At 40.4% G+C, this 20615-nt stretch overlaps 1 long non-coding RNA gene across 1 annotated transcript; it reads left to right on the top strand.

Moving 5' to 3' along the window:
• Positions 1-12909: 12909 nt before the first annotated feature.
• Positions 12910-19302, top strand: LOC121396099. Its single transcript, XR_005962818.1, has 3 exons — positions 12910-13051; positions 15911-16241; positions 19081-19302. It is a non-coding gene; the product is annotated as an uncharacterized LOC121396099 (long non-coding RNA).
• The last annotated feature ends 1313 nt before the right edge of the window (positions 19303-20615 follow it).

The following is a 20615-nucleotide window of genomic DNA, read 5'->3' as shown; positions in this document are numbered from 1 at the left end:
TATATGAACCCACATGTTTTTTATTTTTGGTTATGCTGGTTGCCGGTTGTGACATGGACATGAGCTCTCCTAGTTTATTTTGTCATCTGTAAGATAAATAAGAAAGTAACCAGACGAGAAGACGAGGAGCCGCAGGATTTTCTGTCTGGGGGGGGCCCAATCGTGCTTACTTACTTGATTTGAGCTCAGCGTGCTGCCAGTAGGACACTACAGCTCTGTGCACGGAAGCTTTTCCCAATTAAAGGAACAGTAACGTCAAAATATAAAAGTGTTTTAAAAGTAATGAAAATATAATTCTAATAATATAGTTGCCCTGCACTGGTAAAAACTGCTGTTTGCTTAAGAAACACTACTATTGTTTATATAAATAAGCTGCTGTGTAGCAATGGGGGCAGCCATTCAAAGGAGAAAAAGCTCAAGTTACACAGCAGATAGCAGATTAGCTCTGTCTGTCTAATGGTGTTATCTGTTATCCATTAGTTAACCTGTGCCATATAGCCATTTTTCAATTTCCGCCATTGCTCCACAGCAGCTTGTTTATATGAACTATATTAGTGTTTCTGAAGCAAACAGATCAGTTTTACAAGTGCAGGGCAACAGTACATGATATTTTCATTACTTTAAAACACTTACATTTTTTGGTGTTACTGTTCCTTTAAGATTTCCTGTACCCTCATTGGTCCATTAAGAATAAATCCCAGTAAATCTGCATTGGGATTGGATCCCCTTGTCCATCCCTGTACAGCTTTACTTGGACTTATTTTTAAAGGACCACGAGGGTACAGGAAATCTTGATTGGAGAAAATTACTGTGCACAGAGCTGCAGTGTCCCACTGGCAGCACGCTGAAAGCAGGGGGGGCGGCTAATCAAGTAAGTGAAGCATGGCCGGGCCCCCCCTTAGACACAAAGCCCTGGCAAGTATCTTTTAAAAAAATTTGGGGATATCTAGCCAATTTTTTTTTTTTAACTTTCCCAGGCCACCAATTTCTTTTTTTACTTGCAGGGGGGCCCAGATCACCAATGGCTTTAATAACTTGTGGAGGGGGGGGGCAGGCAATCAATTTTTTATTTTTTTTAATTTTAAGGGAGGGTCTTGTCACCAATTTAAAAAAAAAAAAATTATGGGGGGCCCTGGCGCTAATGTTTTTTTTTTTAACTTATAAGGGGGCCTGACAATCTGTAGCTTTTCATAACGTGTGTGTGTGTGGGGGGGGGGTTACCTTTTTTAGCACTGATGTCTATGTGGTCTTTTAACTGTAGTGTGGAGTGGGCGGGATCTGAATTGGGGCTTGGGGGCCGTGGTAGGCGGGTCCCAGGGGGCCCTGAAAATTGTTGTACGGGGCCCTGTGATTTCTAATAGCGGCCCTGGCCGCGGCAGAGGAGGAAGAGGATGGGGACCTGCTGATGCCCCGCTCCCCGCGCTGCTCCTTCACCAAAGACCCATACAAGGCGGCAGGGTCGGGTTGGGTCAGCAGGAGCACATTGGTGAAGCCCCCTACTCGTACATCGCGCTGATCACAAAGTCCATCCTGCCCCAAGAAGCCCGCTGCTTGACAAGGGGTGACGCACAGACTCTATCAGACCCTGTCCCAGCGCGGCTGGGATGCTGCTCCTGAAGGTTGAGAGGACGGGGCTGAGCTGGAGCCGCCGCTAGCCATCTCTCCCAGGGAAGAAGCTCATGCCTTGGCCTGTGGGAGCGCTATCCGCAGGGCTTCCCAGTCGCATGCTGTCGGTAGAATAGCCAGGGAGGAGAAATCGAACGCCGCAGGATTGATGGTCCCTCTGTCCCCTTTTCTGAAGAGGGGAAGCAGAGTTTTGGTAAGTTATTTCTTAATAAAGACTTTGTGATTTTAAAGTATACTTTGTCTTGGTGGGTTTTTTTTCTGTAAACTAACGCACTTTTTTTTTTTTTAATGTTACTGGTCCTTTAAGGTTTTCTGGCAGATATGGGCCTCCTTTAGCCACTGAATTTGAACTAGTTCTTTTGGTCAAGGCTGTTCAGATATTAAATGTGCCTGGCAGAAAATCCAGTGCACTGAGGTCTATGTATAAGGCCAATAGATAATTATTTTGTATGGGCCGGTCTTGTGCCACACATGTATTATGCATCTCCGGGTTTTCTCTTCCTATACCAGCTGTACATTTAGAAATGCAATATCGATCTGTTATAAGTAGGAATTTACTAACAGTAAAATAGAAGAGCCAAAATATTTTGTTTATTAGTACAGGTAGGGCAACTGTTATCCGGAATGCTCGGGACCTGGGGTTTTTCTGGATAATGGATCTTTCTGTAATTTGGATCTTCATACCTTGTCTACAAGAAAACCATGTAAACATTAAATAAGCCCAATAGGCTGGTTATGCTTCCAATAAGGATTAATTATATATTGGCTGGGATCAAGTACAAGCTACTATTTTATTATTACAGAGAAAAGGAAATCATTTTTTAAAAAATTTGGATAAAATGGAGTCTATGGGAGACAGCATTACCATAATTTGGAGCTTTCTGGATAAACGGTCCCATACCTGTTATCTCCTGTCATTTTTACTATTTTACTGGAGAAGCTGTTCAAGGCAAGTACAGGTAATGGGATCCATTATCTGGAAACCGGTTATCCAGAAATGTCCTAATTATGGAAATACCATCTCCCATAGACTTCATTTTAGCAAAATAATCCAAGTAAAAACTATATTTTTCTCTGTAATAATAAAACAGTAGCTTGTACTTGATCCAAACTAAGATATAATTAATCCTTGCTGGAAGCATAACCAGCCTATTGGGTTTATTAATGTTTACTTGATTCTCTAGTAGACATCCGGGATGAAGATCTAAATGAAGGAAAGATCAGGTCCAGAGTATTCTGGATAACAGGTCCCATACCTGTAATATAGCAACCTGCTCCCATGCAGAAATGTGAATTTGATTGTCTAGGCTTCAAGGCTTTAGGAAAGTTTTAATGGTCTAATCTAAAATGATTCTTTGAACGTTTAAAAATAACAAAGCCCTAAACAATGGGTGGTGCCGAATTTTAATGACTTGCCTTATACCCTGGGCTGGTGCTCCTGTTGGCAAAAACTGCACCAGCATGGGGCACTTGTGAGCAAGAGATCCTCCTCTTCCTTCTTCTTTCTTCAAAACCCAGCAGACAACACATGGGCATTATAGCGGAAAGGGCCAGGTTTTTTTTTTTTTTTTTTTTTTTAGTTTTTTAAAAATTTTTTGGTTAAAGTCCACCTTTTGACTCTACTGCACATGCACACCATGCAAATAAAGAAGAGAGAAAAACAATCGGTCACTCACTAGTGTCCTGGACTGTGCAGTTTTTCTGCTAAGAGAAACTCTGGCCTGGGGTATCAGGTAAGTAATTTAAATCCTTAGGGATTACCTAACATTTGGCACCCCATATGTTTGCTTTGGGAAGCCTAGCATGCATGTAGTGTAAAGTTGGTTTTGTATATTGTGGAAATTATACTTCCTTTTTTCTGTGTTCATAACCATATTGGCACAGGTACTTGTGGAAGATTAGTGATACAGTTACTACTTATCCATGCTAACTTTTCAGATACATAAATGACCCCCAGAATCATTGTCATGTATAGTACATTATTCTCATTATTTTGCGGAACTGAAAGACATTTGTCTTTTAGCTCTAGCCAGCTAAGATAAATCACATTATAGATGTCAGTGGTGCACTCTAAACTTAACATATTGTTACCTGCCTGCATTCAGCCCACCCACATAGCAGCTGGGTTCCTACAGACAATCTCTGCCTTTGACAGCCTATCCTTTAATTTACTTGCCAATAATCTCTCAAAAGCAACCTTGTTTATCGGTTTGTTCTAATACTGTATATAATCAATTTTCAATTTGGTTTTGATCTTATAATATTCAGCTTTATAATAAAAGGCGCATACACACACACACACACACAAAATTAGTCTGACTGTGGCATACCGTGCTAGAAAGTGTTATAGGTTTTTCAATTGACTATGCAAAATCAAGAGACCTTTGTCATTTTGATTCTTGATGGAACTGCCTACCTTCTTGTAGTTATAGAATAAGCCAGTTATCCTAAAAATATTCTTAGCAAAGTTTGTGAGTACAGGACCAGATGCTGGTTTTTAGTTGCAAAGATATTGCTTGAAAGTTCCTAAGACTTGGGTGGGGGGTTTACTAGCAGGGCTTAACATAAAGGGGTCCGTTTACTAAAGTGCGGTAAATCTGACTTTAAGTTTCCGAATGTTATCGCTGAGAATATTTTTACGCCAGAATATTCGCAGCGACTAAGTTTACTAAACAGCGATGCGCTCAGAAGTCATTGCGATCACTTGCGGTAACTACGTTAAGGAACCAGGTTACGTTAGCGGTAATTTTAGCGAGTTGCGAATTTTCTGGCGAAAAATTAAGTTTTTGCGAATATTTATGCTATAAAATAGTCTTGTTTTATGGCGGTTATTATGGCAATTTTTACTGACATTTATGGCCAGAAATGCATCTTCAAAACGCCAACATCCAACAACATCACCAGAGTAACACCAATCAAACATGTATGCATCATATAAACCCTTCTGCCAATAGAATCATAGGAACAAGAAATGATACCAGTCAATCTCTTTGCTTCATAGAAATGCACAGTTTAATGTAGGAATCACAATGAAACCAAAAAAGCGTAGAGGCTGACTAATCCTTGGACTGTGATGCCCGCTGCCAATAATACACCTCTGAGCTGAAACTGCTGCTGTTGCAACAGATAGAAGCAGAAGCCAAAACATCCTGTCAGCAATAGCTACAGATCTGTCTCCTGTCAGCAAAGAATGATGGGTAAAAAAAAACAGTATTATGGGATATTTCCTGCCCCTTGAGAATTCTCTGGCGAAAAAAATACTTTTACGCCACTACATAGGTGGCGGTAAAAGTTTGCGAATATTCTGGTGTTAATTTTTTCTTTAGCACATTTCGCTGTTTAGTAAACCATGCGTTAATGTGTACGTAGCGTTATTTTCAGCGAATGCGATAACTGCAATTATTCTTGCTCAAGAAAATTCGCAAATTTATATTTACCGCAGGTTAGTAAAACTGGCGATAACATATTTGGCGAAAATTCTGTCTATATATTGTGCGAATATTTTTAAACGCACTTTAGTAAACGGACCCCAAAGTATCTATCATGAATACAGGTCAGATGCATTTAATTTGGTAACTGGAGAATCTTGGAAAGAGGTGATATATAAAGGCCTGCATAAGTGATTTAATGGGCATTCTTCCTACATTCCTGGTATTTATAGATTTTACGGTTCAAAGTTGGCTTGCAGTATAACGGGCATTCGGCCAGAGATCCTAGGATTCGTTCCAGCCGGGCAGAAGGATTCGGCCGAATCCTGCTGAAAAAGGCCAAATCCCGAACCGAATCCTGGATTCGGTGCATCCCTAGCTTTTTTTTGAACATTTAGCTTTGCATGGACTCCATCAGAAAGTAGTAATATCCAGAATATAGAAGCTTTAAACAACTCCTTTCACTACCATTGAATACAAACACAAAAAGCTGGTTTGTACCTGTCCAAAGCAACTCCTGTTAGAATTAATCTCATTAGGTATGAGGATTGGCACACAGCAGTCACTCTTGATAAACTTTGGCACCAGTGGTTCTTTAAAACAGTCAAACGATTTGTTGAACTGATGGTACCACTTCTCAATATTCAGTCACATATTCAAGATGTATGCTCAGATGGTACACTCCACGAAGCAAGTAGTGGCAGCAGGTTAATTACACACAATTGTATTACTCACGGTTACTGTCTGATCCTTTGTAGTTGTGCTAACCCTTCACTGAACTCCTTGTTGGAGTCTTAGCTGCTCACTAACTGTCCCTCCTATAGTGACCTATTACAGTTTCTGACCAGACACTGGCTTGCTCCTATACGGAGGCCTACCTCCACCTCAGACCCTCCCAGCTATACACCACCTCCTCCAACTGTTCAGAGGACCCCAGGCTTTTACATTTGGGGTGATCCATCTTGATACCTAGTAGTATGTGGGAAATAAAATGCTGCAGGGTGGAAGTTTTGAGGTGACTTTTCGAAATGTCGCCAAAATCACCAAATTTAGGAAAGGTTTGCGGCTTGGTGCTTTGTCGTAGAAAGACATGTATACCCAATTTGGATTAGGGAGAGTGTGTAATTTTTTCGAAATTATATTGTTTTCCGGATGTGAGCATACTTTTTTTTTTCTATCTTTGCCCCCCCCCCCAAACCATGTAAAGGTGTTCGATTTTGCAATATCTGGAAAGCTCAAATGAGTTTACATTTTGGGGCTCCTATATGCCACATACTTGGGTAAATCTATACATACTGGGCATCAAACTGTTCAGTGGACTCATGACATTCATATTTAGGGTGTTTTTACATTGGTAATATAAAGAATAGACTCTGGAGAACCAATTGCTGATTAGTGATTCATTTATTCAAAACCAGTGCACGACATGTTTCGGGCCCAGTGGCCCTTCCTCAGGTGCTACAAGCACTTGAGGAAGGGCCACTGGGCCCGAAACATGTCGTGCACTGGTTTTGAATAAATGAATCTCTAATCAGCAATTGGTTCTCCAGAGTCTATTCTTTATATTGTGAAAGTCACTAGGTCTGGCGGTGCCTAACTCTGAAGTTGAACCAAACTAAACAACGAAAGGACTACATCATCCAACAACTCATATCTGTTTTTACATTGGTACCTAATGTGTGAGAAAATAAAGAATTGTTATAAAACCAGGCAGTTCTTGTTGCTAGCCCAGGTCCATGGTAATTTATACTCTACAGTAACTCCTCCAAAGGTTATATAAAATCACACAATGCTGAATATTTCTTGTCTTAATTCACTTAATAGATTTTGCAGTGTCCAGTACAAATAACTCATAGGATATTCTTATTAGAAAGCTTCAAGGACAACGAAAGGTTAATCAACATGTAGGCTGAAAGCAAAGGCATTCTCCCTTATCACTTGTGCACAGTGAATTCTGTGTCCATGCTTTCATTCATATGTAAATTAACTGCCAGCAGAATCCAAACCACTGAGCTGGGTGACGTCAGTAAAATCTCTTCATGTTCCCCCCCACTGCCTCGGGCACAGAACAGACTCCTAAACTCATTTTCTTTCAATCTGCGCATGCATCTAATTAAAACACTCCTTCTCTCCGTCCTGGCCTCCTAAATTCATTTGCATGCTCTTCATTTGCCCGCCCACCAGCCAATAGGAATCTATGCTGCTGGTCTCCTGGACAACGCTCGATCCCTTTCTTTCTCAAAGCTGCTGGCAGGTTCACAGCACAGACTGCAACTACCAGCAGTGAGGGGCAAGTTTAACCCTTTTTATATCACTTAAATTTCTTCCCACCATGGTATAATGATAAACACGTCAGGGGTCATGTAGAGGAATGTTGGTGCATGCGCATTGATTATTTATTGCAGCAGTGTGTCCTTTTCTAAGATGGCAGCTGTTTCCATCAAAAGGCAGAGACTTTACCCAGTAGAAATCTTTAGTAAAACAAGTTACTTCTTAAAAAAAATACCTAGCGATTGGGTAGTGCTCTGAGGACTACTATCAGGGACACTACATAGATTTTGACTTTCGTTCTCCTTTCATGTAATCCATAGGGCCAAGTCAGCTTGAATTGACTCTTCTGGTGGGAGACCAGAAAAAAAAACCAATTGGCCCCAGACCTGGTGGGCCTTCTCCGACTGAGGCCCCGCTTCCCCCGCCCCCCCCCCCCATCAGGGACATGTGGGCGCTGGCCCTCCTTCCCGTTTCCATTGTGGCTGCCAAGGAGTAGAGCCGGTTCACACTGTGCGGCAGGTGGGTGGCTGTCACCATATGGGTGCAACTGGTGGCAGCCCCAGTGGGTCCCATACACGCAGTTCAACACGAGTTAGCATTGTTGCAATTGATGGATAGCCACTTTATATTTAAAAGGAATGTTGACGGTGCAATGGTAATGTTTCTCTGGTTGAATGGGTATGAGAACTGGCAATTGGTGACTGACTTTTTTGTGCTGATAAGTTCTAGTTCTTTATCTATCAATGTACAAAAATGGGGGGGATGTGGAAGCACTCTAAAGGCTAAGTTATAGTATAATGTAAGTGCTTGTTTTAATGCACATTCCCTGGTATCCTGTCTCAAAAGTAAGTTTACAAAACAGGGGTATTTACTTACAAAGTTATGATCATAAATTTGAAAAGCCACCATACCACATCAAGGTAAACCCCATATGGCGGTCCCTAAACTTGTTTGCCTCTGGCCATAGTATAAAAAGTCTTACAGTGTCTGTTGAACCTGGTTTCAGTATGAAGGATCTATCCTCCCTCACCAGTATGCTCCCATCTTTTAAAAATGGACGTTGGTTTGGACAATTCCTCTCCCTTAAAAGCCGCATACTGGCGGGGGAGGTTAGATCCTTCATACTGAAACCAAGGTTCAAACAGACACTGATTACAGATAATGCTACTATGCAGAGAAGTAAGAGTTTTTATACTATGGCCAGAGGCAAACGAGTTAGGGACTGCCATATGGGGTTTAAAAAAAATGGTCTGAAAAATGGTCTGGCAATAAAAGTTCATAATATCTGTGCTTCATAGTTGTGACATCCCTCTCATGTACTATAAGGGAAAATGTACCCCCAACTTTAAATTATAAGGACATTAGAAGTCACTGAGGGGTTTCTGTGACCGTATTAAGGCTCGCGGCTACTGGCTGAGTTATACAGGGAACTGTATCATTGAGTATAAAGGGTTACTATTCCCCTTACTTAAATGATAAGGCATATTAGAATTCACTCAGTGGCTCTGTGACCATATAAAGGAACAAGGCTTTGGGCTGAGTTCAGTCATGTATTACAAGGGATTCTGTATCACTTTTTATAAATTTATTACTGGGGAATCTTGAGTATCACTCATGTATTATAAGGGATAATGTACCCCCCTACTTTAAATGATAAGGATATTCGATGTCACTGAGGGGTTGGTGGGACCATATAAAGGTACAGGGCTGCAGGTTAAGTTTTATACAGGGGACTCTGAGCATCACTCATGTATTATAAGGGATAATGTAACCCCCTACTGGTAAATAGTCAATGAAGGGTTAAGTTATTAGGCATAATGTTGGAGGCTTAGTTATACAAGAAATTCTGCCAATCACTCATGTATTGTAAGGGGTACTGGTTCCTTCCGTACTGTAACTGATAAGGATAGTAATTGTCACTGAGTGGTTTTGTTACCATATGTACCATACCAAGGCACAAGGCTACATGCCGAGTTAAACAGGCAACACTGAGCATCACTCCTATATTATAAGAGATTAATGTACACCCTACTGCAGTGATCCCCAACCAGTAGCTCATGAGCAACATGTTGCTCTCCAACCCCTGGATGTTGCTCCCCAGTGGCCTCAAGGCAGGAGCTTATTTTCGAATTCCAGGCTTGGAGACAAGTTTTGGTTGTATAAAAAACAGGTTACACTGCCAAACAGAGTCTCAATGTAGGTTGACAATCCACATAGAGGCCTACTAAATGGCCAATCACAGCACTTATTTGGCACCCCAAGAACATTTTTCATGCTTGTGTTGCTCTCCAACGCCTTTTACTCCTGAATGTTGCTCATGGGCTCCAAAGGTTGGGGATCCTCACTGTATTAGGATAAGGATATTGGAAGTCACTGAGTGGTTCTGATACCATATAAAAGCACAAGGCTGCAGGTTTCATTATACAGGGAACTCTTTACAATCACTCATTTTTATAAGGGATAATGAAACCGCTATTGTGAACTACTGTTCTGTGACTATATAAAGGCACAATGCTACAGGCAAAAATTGTTCATGTATTATAAGGGATATTCTACACCCATTATAAATTAGGATATTAAAAGTCAATGAGGTTCATTTATAAACACTGGACAAATTTGCACCTGGGCAGTTTCCCACAGCAACCAATCAGATGTTTGCTTTCATTGTTCTCCTTGTAGCTGGCTGGAAAAATCTAATCACTGATTGGTTGCTATGGGTTACTGCCCAGGTGCAAATTTGCCCAGTGTTTATAAATGAGCCCCACTGATGGGTATTTATATGCAGGGATCTTAGCATATCACTCATTTATAATAAGGGATAATGTTTCTCTTGCGTTACTTGATAAGGAATTTAGATTTCACTGAGGTGAAATTAATTTATCATAAGGGATACTGTACCTCTTGTGCAAATAAGGATATTAGAATTCACTGAGGGTTTCTGTGACCATATAAAGACACAAGGCTTCAGGCTAAGTTATACAGGGATCTCTGAGTATTGTTCATGTATTATAAGGTTTAACGCACCCCCTACTGCTAAGAATATTAGAAGTCACTGAAGGGTTCTGCGACCATATACAGACACACAGTTGCAGACTGAGTTGAACAAAGAACTGTCACTTTTGTATTATAATGGATATTGTACCTCCTACTGTAAATTATAAGAATACTAGATACTGAGGGGTTCTGTGACCATATAAAGGCACAGGGCTACAGGCTGAGATATTCAAGGAACTCTGTGTGTCACTCATGTATTATAATGGATAATATCCCCCTACTTTAAATTATAAGGATATTAGAAGTCACTGAGGGGTTCCCTGGCCATATAAAGGCACAAGGCTGCAGATTGAGCTATACGGGGGAATCTGAGTATCACTCATGTATTACATGTGATAATGTGCAAATTATAAGGATGTTAAAACTCTGAGGGGTTCTGTGACCATTTCAAGGCATAGGGCTGCAGGCTGAGTTTATACAGGGAACACTCTGCCTTGTGTTATAAGAGATAATGTACATCCATCTCTCATATTATGGATAAGGTACCCCCTACTGTAAATCATATGGATTTTAGAAGTCACTTAGGGGTTTTGTGACCATATAAAGGCACAACGCTATAGGAGGAGTTATACAGAGGACAAGGAGTAGCACTGCTATATTATAAGGGATAATGCCCCCCACCCCAGGCTGAGTTATAAAGGGAACATTGTGTATCACTCACATATTATAAGGGGTAATGTACCCCCTATCGTACATTAAAGGATATTGGAAGTCACTGATGGTTTGTGACCATGTAAGGGCACAAGGCTAGACTGTACTTCCTACTTTAAGTATTTTTATAATGGGTTCTGTGACCATAAAAGACTATGATTTATAAAGTGGACTTTGACTATCAGTCATGTTAAGTGATATTGTACCCCAACTGTAAATTGTAAGGTTCTGTGACTATATAAATGCACAATTTGAAGGCTTTGTTATACAGGGAACTCTGGGTATCCATCACTTTTTGTAAGGGATAATACCCCCCTACTGTAAATGATAAGGATATTAGAAGTCAGGGGGTCTGTGACCATATAAAGGCGCATGGCTGCTGGCTGTGTTATTCAGGGGACTTTGAGTATAACTTTTGTAGTATAGGCGATAATGTACCCTCTTTTAAGCCATAATCACTTACCATATCACTTATATGCAGTATAAGGGATAAGGTACCCACTACTGTAAATGATAAGAATAGTAGATGTCACTATGTGGTTCTCTGACCATATAAAGACATAAGTTGCAGGATGTGATATATATGGGGAACTCTTGGTATCTTATATTTTAAGGGATAATGTTGCCCCACTGTAAATTGTAAGGATATTGGATGTCGCTGAGGGGCTCTCTAACCTTATAAATGCACAAGACTGCAGATTGAGTTATACAGGGGACTCTGAGAATCACTCATTTTTAGTTTATGGGATAAGGTACCCCCTACTGTAAATGATTAGGATATTAGATCTCATCGAGGGGTTGTGTGAACATATAGCAGCACAAAGCTGCAGGCTGAATTATACATGGAACGGTGGGTATCACAAATCTATTATTATAAGGGATAATGTCCCTGTTACTGGAAATAATAAGGATATTAGAAGTCACTGAGGCCTTTTATCACAATATAAGGAACAAGGCTGTAGGCTGTGTTGTACAGGGAACTCTATATATTATAAGTGATAATGTACTTCCTGCTTTAAACAAGGATATTGGATATCACCTAGGTGTTTTGTGACCATAAAAAGTCTCAAGTCTGCAGGCTGAGTTATACAGGGATCTCTGAATTCCACTCATGTTTTAAAAGGGCTACTGTAGTTCCACAGTATGTCACTGAGTGGTTTTATGACCATATAAAAGCACCAAGTTGCAAGCTGAATTTTACAGGAACGCAGATCACTTTTTTTTTTTTCATTTTTATAATTTTCCCTTCCCCCCCCCCTAAAACTGATGTCATAGCGTGTTTAGTGTTCAGAATACTCAAGGCAAAAGTCACCCTATCTGATCAGTTATTTTATTGATTTGCCTAATTGTATTTGTTTTTTGGTGATTTTTTTTTTTTTTGCAGTTTTTTTCTTACATTGCTTTGCAGTTTCACAGTTTGCAGTAGAAATACATAATCGCCCATTATGGAGTCATCATAATGTGTAGTTTACAAAATATGGTTTTCAGGGGTCACTTTAATTGTTTGTAGCTTTTATTCCACATAAAACTGCCAGTGTTTATAAATAAATGTAAGCCATCAAATAAGTATGCACAAGGTAGATTTTGTCTTTACATGTTATGTACTTCAATAAGCCTATGTACGTACATTGGGTATCAAAACTGTTCAGTGGACCCCAGTCTTTCATATGTGGGGTGTTTTATATTGGTACCTAATAGTATGTGGTGGATAAGATGCTGCAAGGTAAAAGTTATGAGGTGATTTTTGTAAATGTCACCAAAACCGCCAAATTTAGGAAAGGCTTGTGGCTTGGTGCTTTGGAGTAGAAAGAAATAAATTCTGAAAATATATGGTTTTCTGGGGTGAACATACTTTATTCTATCTTTGCCTCACAAATTAATGCTGTAAATGTGTTGATTTTGCAGTACCTGAATTGACCTACCATGTGGGGAGGTCTTCAAAGCCGCAAAAGAGCTGAAGTCACGAAAAGACCCGAAGTTGAAGTCCTGAAGCCTTGAAAGGACCCAAAGCCAGGAAAGGAGTAAGGTCCACTGAACAATTGGTTTTTACATTTTATTAAACCCCTGGCTACCAATGTATTATGTTAATACTATATAGGCCCCTGACCACCAATGTTTCTTAACTTTTAAGAGGAGGCCATGGCCACCAATGTTTTTTTTTTTATTTATTTATTTTTTTGGGGATCCTGGTGCAAAGGTTTTTGTTTAATTTATAGGGGGAGGGCCCTGGCCACCAATGATTGTTTTTTTTTTTTTAACTTGACCACCAATTTTCTTTTTTAAAAAAAAAAAACTTATGGGGGCCCTGGCACCAATTTTTTTATTTTTAACTTATGGGGGGCCCTGACCACCAATGATTTTTTTAAAAAGGGACCCTGGCCAACAATGTTTTTGTTTTAACCACCAATGGCTTTTTATAAATTATGTGTGGGGGAGGTTAGTTTTTAGCGCTGACGTCTATGTGGGCTTTTTACTAGGAATGCACCGAATCCAGGATTCGGCCAGGATTCAACCTTTTTCAGCAGGATTCGGATTCGGCCGAATCCTTTTGCCCAGCTGAACCTAATCCTAATTTGCATATGCAAATTAGGGGCGGGGAGGGAAATCGCATGAGTTTGTCAGAAAACAAGGAAGTAAAAAATGGTTTCCCCTTCCCAACCCTAATTTACATATGCAAATTAGGGTTCGGTATTCGGCCGAATCTTTCACGAAGGATTCGGAGGTTGAGCCGAATCCAAAATAGTGGGTTCGGCGCATCTCTACTTTTTACTGTGGTTTTTACTGAGGCTGAGTTACACGGGACTATCACTCATTGATTAAAAGGGATAATGCACCCCCTACTTTAAATGATAAGGTTGTTAGATGTCACTGACTGGCTCTGTGACCATATAAAGGCACAAGGCTGTAGACTAAGTTATACATTGGACCCTGAGTATTACACAGGTATTATATGGTATTGTGTCCCCAACGTAAATGATAAGATTAGCTGTCACTGAAAGGTTCTGTCACCATATAAAGGCACAAGGCTGCAGGTTGAATTATACAGGGATCTCTGTACAGGCTTTGAGCAAACTTACTGACTGTTCCAGCTAAACTGTGCTTAGTACAGGGGGATACCTATTCTGCCATAGTTTTACGGGATCTTTCTCTACAGGCTATGAGAAATTTTAGAGGACTGTTCCTGCTGAATTGTGCTTAGTACAGTGGAATACCTATGCTGTCATAGTTTTATGGGATCTCCCTGTACAGTCTATGAGTAAACTTAGTGGTCTGTTCCTGCTTAATTGTGCTGAAGGGATACAGCCATGCGAAAACATGTTTGTTTCAAAACATATCGGTTATTATTGTTGCTCTAGCAGAAGTCTACATTTTTCAAAAGAGCAAACAGATTTTTTTTTTTATATTTAATTTTGAAATCTGACATGGGGCTAGACATATTGTCAATTTCCCAGGTGTCCCCAGTCATGAGACTTGTGCTCTGATAAACTTCAGTCACTCTTTACTGCTGTGCTGTAAGTTGGAGAGATATCATCCCCACCAGCAGCCTAACAAAAGAACAATAAGAAGGTAACCAGATAGCAGCTCCCTAACACAAGATAAAAGCTCCCTGGTAGATCTCAGAACACTCAATAGTAAATGCCAAGTCCCACTGAGACAAATTCAGTTTCATTAAGTAGGAGAAATAGCCTGCCAGGAAGCAGTTCCATCTGTTAGTGGTGGCACAAGTAACCTGTTAGGGACAACTGATAAACTGACAATATGTCTAGCCCTATGTCAGATTTCAAAAATGAATATTAAAAAAGATTTGCTCTTTTGAGGAATGGATTTCAGTGCAGAAGTCTTGCTGGAGCAGCACTATTAACTGATTTATTTTGAAAAAAAGATGTTTTCCCATGACAGTATCCCTTTATTACAGGGGAACACCTATGCAGCCATAGATTCATGGAATCTCTCTGTACAGGCTATGAGCAATCTTAGGGTCTGTTCCTCCTGAATTGTGCTTAGTAAGGAGGAATATGCTGCCATAGGTTTATGCGATCTCTCTGTACAGGCTATGAGCAAACTAGCAAATGTAGGGACTGTTCCTTCTGAATTGTGCTTAGTACAGGGAATGCCTATGCTGCTATAGTTTTTGGGGAACTCTGTACAGTCTATGAGCAAAGTAGCAAACTTAGTAGACTGTTCCTGCTGAATTGTGCTTAGTACAGGGGAATACCTATGCTGCCATTTCTGAAACATTGTTGCTGGCGTGGTGTTCTCTTCTTCCCGCAAAGGGGATGCGCCGTCATCTAGTGGAGCAGTCCAGGCATAGTGTTCCAGCCTGGCGGCTGCATCTGAACTTGCTATCAAGGTCTTGTTGCCACCCATAGTGTCTAGTGGTGTCGGGTATGCCATACTTATAGGATTTGAGCTTCTAGCCAGTTGCCACCGGGGTATTCAGGATAGTTGTCACGGAGCTCCAGAACACACATCTGCTCAGCGCCCCGTGCAGACCACACGCGAGTAGTTTTATTTTTAGTTTTATTATGCAAGTAATAAGAATATGTTTTCTCAGCCTGGTGTAAAGCTGCCAGTGTAGGGGAGGGATGCTGTTGCACATGAGAGCTAAGATTGTCAGCTTGTAAAACTGTATAATGATGATGGAGCAGGCACTCATGGAACTATCTTAAAGACAGACGTAAATAGAATGTACCTTTACGTTCTGAATAAACTACATTCTTTTTACACATCTGTCTAGAAGAGTGTTGCATGATTGTCTGCTCCATCATAATACCGTTTTCATCTGCTCCCCTAGCTGAAGGTTCAGGGTGGTGCATGTGGACCTCCTCTATTTCTTGGTGAGTTAATACTTTTGATACCTCATTTTGTGTTATTTGCAGAGCGGCTGGGAGGATTATCTGCAAAGCTTCTGGATAATTTTTGGAGCAGCTGGATTATCTTCAAAACAATTGGGAGGATTATCTTCAGAGATGCAGGGAGGATTATTTTCCGAGCGGATGGGAAAAATTGTATTCAGAAGGACTAAGATGATTCTCTGCAGAGCGTCTGGGAGGAGTGGTTGGATTATCTTCAGAATGGTTGGATTATCTTCAGAGCGGCTAGGAGCATTACTTTAAGAACAGCTGGATTACCTTCAGAGCAGCTGGATTATCTTCAATGGATTATCTGCAGAAAGAGCGCCACTGCCAACATGCTGTTTTGACTGCAGAGGTAGGAAAGCGCGTCGCTGCGTGTCTACATCTAATTACATTTTAAATATGCCATAGAACTGCCCAATCAGTAGAGTGTCCCATTGCTAGTTCGGGCCTGTTACTCGCTGCTTATGCTTTAAATTAGAAGATGTTTTTATAAGATCACCACCAGAAGGAAAAGTAGTGATGCATTATATTACTAATAGATTTGTCACAATAGTGCAAGATAGAACGCTGTTTATTATGCAGAATGTTCTACCATACCTGCATAAAACAGCTCTAGAAGCTCTCCATTTGCTTATGATTGCGGCACCATATCAGTTCTGTGTGATGTAACTTCCTGTTCCTGCTGAATTGTGCTTACTACAGGGGATACCTATGCTGCCATAGTTTTATGGGATGTCTCTGTACAGACTAAGAGCAAGCTAGCAAATTGAGGGGACTGTTCCTACTGATGTGTGCTTAGTACAGGGTAATACATATGCTGCCATAGTTATATAGTAAATTTTGTACAGGCTATGAGCAAACTTAGGGGCTGTTTATGCTAAATTGTGCTTAGTACAGAGGAATTACCCATGCTGCCCCTGTTTTATGGGATCATTCTGTAAAAGCTATAAACATTTTAGGGGACTGTTCCTGCTGAATTGTGCTTAGTACAGGGGAATTTCCATGCTGCCATATTTTTATGGGAACTCTCTATACAGGCTATGAGTAAACTTAGGGGCTGTTCCTGCTAAATTGTGCTTAGTACAGGGAATTCCCATGCTGCCGTATTTTTTGATATCTCTCTGTACAGTCTTTGAGCAAACTTAGGCATTCCTGAGCTGCCTGTTTTCGTTGTCGTCCACCTTGTAGGAGGGAGAGGTCGGTCTTAACCTCCTCTATATTTAATGATAAGGCTGCCCAGCAATCAATTATTGCGGTGCATAGCAGCTGTACTGCCTGGTCTTAAAGCATTGTGCCGCCATCTTGTGGAGCAGTCCAGTCATAGTGTTCCAGCCTGGAGGCTGCATCTGAGCATGCTCTCTGGGTCTTGTTGCCAGCCGTAGAGGTGTCTGGGTATTTGGGATTCGGCCAAATCCCAGAATCCTTCATTAAAGATTCGACCGAATACTGAATCGGAATCTTAATTTGCATATGAAAACTGACAAGGAAGTAAAAATATTTTTTCCACTTTTTTACATTCCTGTTTTGTGACCAATAGTTATGTAATTTCCCTTCCCACCCCTAATTTGAATATGCAAAGCCTGGATTCAGTGCATGAAGCTTAGTACAAAGGAATACCTATACTTTTTAAAAGTGACTTTTTCTCTAATAATAAAACAGTGTCTTGTACTTCGATGGTAACTAAGTTAAAGTTTATATGTTTTTAGCAGAATTAAGAGATGGAGATCAAAATCCCTTCTAGGGCTGGACAAGATTATACAGAAAATAGAATTTATGCAAATCTCTCTCAAAATGTTTTCCCTGCTGGTAATAAAAAGTTCCTGAAGTTGCATTTTGGGAACAAAGTGCCGAGTATGTTTTCCGACTGACTTTACTTTATTGCTGGTGGCAGAACAACCCAGATGCACCCAAAGAAGGAGAGAGCAATGGAGGGGAGGAGAATGCGACGAAGGGTGGGTAGAGAAAGCAACGGAGGGGAGGGTGACGGGGGAGGGGAGAGCAAAGGGGAGTAAGGGGTGGGAATCCGGCTAGGGGAAGGCAGAAGACATTTTTAAAGGTAGCTCCCAGCGCCCCCTTTCATTGCGTCGTAGGACCTGCCTCTTCTGCCTGCTCCTAGTGCCCTGGCCAGTGGAAAAACATTTCAGGGATATATTTCACCCATGGTTGCACAAATTGAAACGTGGGCATCATATCTCCCAGTGTGCCATTAATCTTTAAAGGCATTCACAAGTTATTGCATTGTAATTACAGGTATAGGATCCCTTATCCGGAAACCCGATAGCCATTCCGTAATTCGGAGCTTTCTGGATAGATTCCATTTTATCCAAATAATCCAAATTTTTTAAAAAGATTTCCTTTTTCTCTGTAATAATAAAACAGTAGCTTGTACTTGATCCCAACTAAGATATATTTAATCCTTATTGGAAGCAGAACCAGCCTATTGGGTTTATTTAATGTTTAAATTAATTTCTAGTAGACTTAAGGCATGAAGACCCAAAATACGGAAAGATCCATTATCCGGAAAACCCCAGGTCCCGAGCATTCTGGATAACAGGTCCCATACCTGTACCAACTTCTGCGCCTAGATGGCAGTGTAGAGTTGGGTTGGATCTATGTTATCTGTATATATAGTGTTTGGCCACTAGAGGGAGTGAGAGTAGTGAAACACATAGACAGGGATGGAGTTTAGAAGAAAATTGGAGACAAGCCACAGGGACAGATGTGCATCACAGGATGAACATCTACTGAAGAAGCCACCTTGCAGGAGAACCACAACCAGGACCCAAGTGAGTAGGAAGTGTGAGGCTCAGTTAGCATAGGTTTAGTTTTCTTATAGTGCACTGTAGCAGTGTTATGAGTCAGGTCAGGACAGTGAGCCAGAGGTTTTTGTGTGGGCTAAAGGGTTATGGGCTCATATTGGTGGTTGTGTGTATTTTGCAAAAAAAAGTCTATGGTTCTGTGGGGTGAACCTACAGTTAGTGGGAGTTTTGGACTTGGAACCTAAAGTATGTTGGTTTCTAAAGTGACCTTCAATTTGATCTTTTTCCCCTTCATTTTTTTAGTCTATATCTTGTTACAGAAATGGAATTGTACAAAAATTACTGCAGATTTGAAAAGTTTGTTGTCAAAAAAAAAACCATAATATAGGTTTTTTAATGTATTTTTTTTTTACATACATTTGTCTTTATCAGGAATATGCAAATAAGAAGCTGAAGAAAAGAGAAGGATATAGCAGAAGGGATAGAAGAGAGATCAGAAGACAGAGGAAGACGTTTGCCTGGGACACTCTCATGGTAAGTATTATGGCTTTGGTCGGTACAGAACATGTTTGTATTTAGTCCAGCATTGCTGTGGGAGATATTGGGGGGTTGATATTGTGGGTTATTTTTAGCATAGATCCCAGTTTTTTAGGTTTTTTAGTGTGATGTGGTTGGTGTAAAATTCTACAGAATGTTTTTTTCATGATATATATATATATATATATATATATATATATATATAGTGGTAGTTCTAGGATCACTTGCTTAAATTTTTTTTTACAGGTATTGGATCTGTTATCTGGAAACCTGTAATCCAGAAAGCTCTGAATGTCAAGAAGTCTTTCTCCCATAGACTCCATTTATTCAAATTATCCAAAATTTTAAAAACAGTTTTCTTTTTTCTCTGTGATAATTAAACAGTTCCTTGTACTTGATCCAAACTAAGTGATAATGAATCCTTATTTGAAGCAAAATCAGCCTATTGGGTTTATTTATTGTTTAAATGAATTTCTAGTAGACTAAAGGTATGAGGATCCAAATTACGGAAAGGTTTGTTACCAGAAAACCCTGAGCATTCTGGATAACAGGTCCCATACCTCTACTGAAGATTTCTACCAGTTGGGGAGCTAGGATTGCCTGGATGCTAATCTGGATAAATAGGATAATGATTTTTTGTTCTTTAACCCTTTAACCGCCAAGCACGTATGGCGTACGTGCTGGCGGTTCAGGGCTCAGGCTGCCAAGAACGTACCATGTACTTTCTCCTGCAGCTGAGCCCTACTCAGGGCTTTTGCCGCCTCCGCAGAGCGTCAAAAGGGTTGACAGCCCCCTGGGCAACAAGGCTGGGGGGCTGTCGGATCTGCGTCACGATTGTCGCAGATCCGACTTCAAAGACGCAAATGCGCTGCAAATAGCGCTGCTGTGCGTTACTCACCTCTTCCTTCCGGAACAGCCGCCCACACACTTCCTGCTGCGCAGTAACTCTGCAGACACGCTGTTCTGGCTGCCTCCATCGGTTTCAGCGATCCTCCTGCTACAAAAACGGTAAGTGCCCTTTTTTTTTTTTTTTTTACACACTTACCTGCACTTACACATACCTACAGTGCATTTATACACTTACATAAACATTTTAGTAAAAATTTGTATTTTTTTTTTCTAAATTTTTTTTATTTCAGCACACTTGGTCGTTTTTGTACACTTATTTACACTTAATTACATGTATTTGCACACTCAGACAACTTTTATTAGTGCACAAATATGTATACACAAAAACTCACAAACAGGTGTGTTTTTTTTTTTTTTTTTTTTTTTACTTATTCATTGTACCGTTTGTTTTGCCTAAAAACATGTTATTTTGACAGCGTGACTATTGGATAATCTATTTCGGCCACTAATTATGCTGTCGGATCAATTATTTTATTTCATTGATTTACGCTATTTTTGTGGTTTTATTGCAATTTTATCCC

The sequence above is a fragment of the Xenopus laevis genome, chromosome 7S (assembly GCF_017654675.1).
Source record: "Xenopus laevis strain J_2021 chromosome 7S, Xenopus_laevis_v10.1, whole genome shotgun sequence".
NCBI lineage: Eukaryota > Metazoa > Chordata > Amphibia > Anura > Pipidae > Xenopus > Xenopus laevis.
This window is presented reverse-complemented; position numbering and strand designations above follow the sequence as displayed.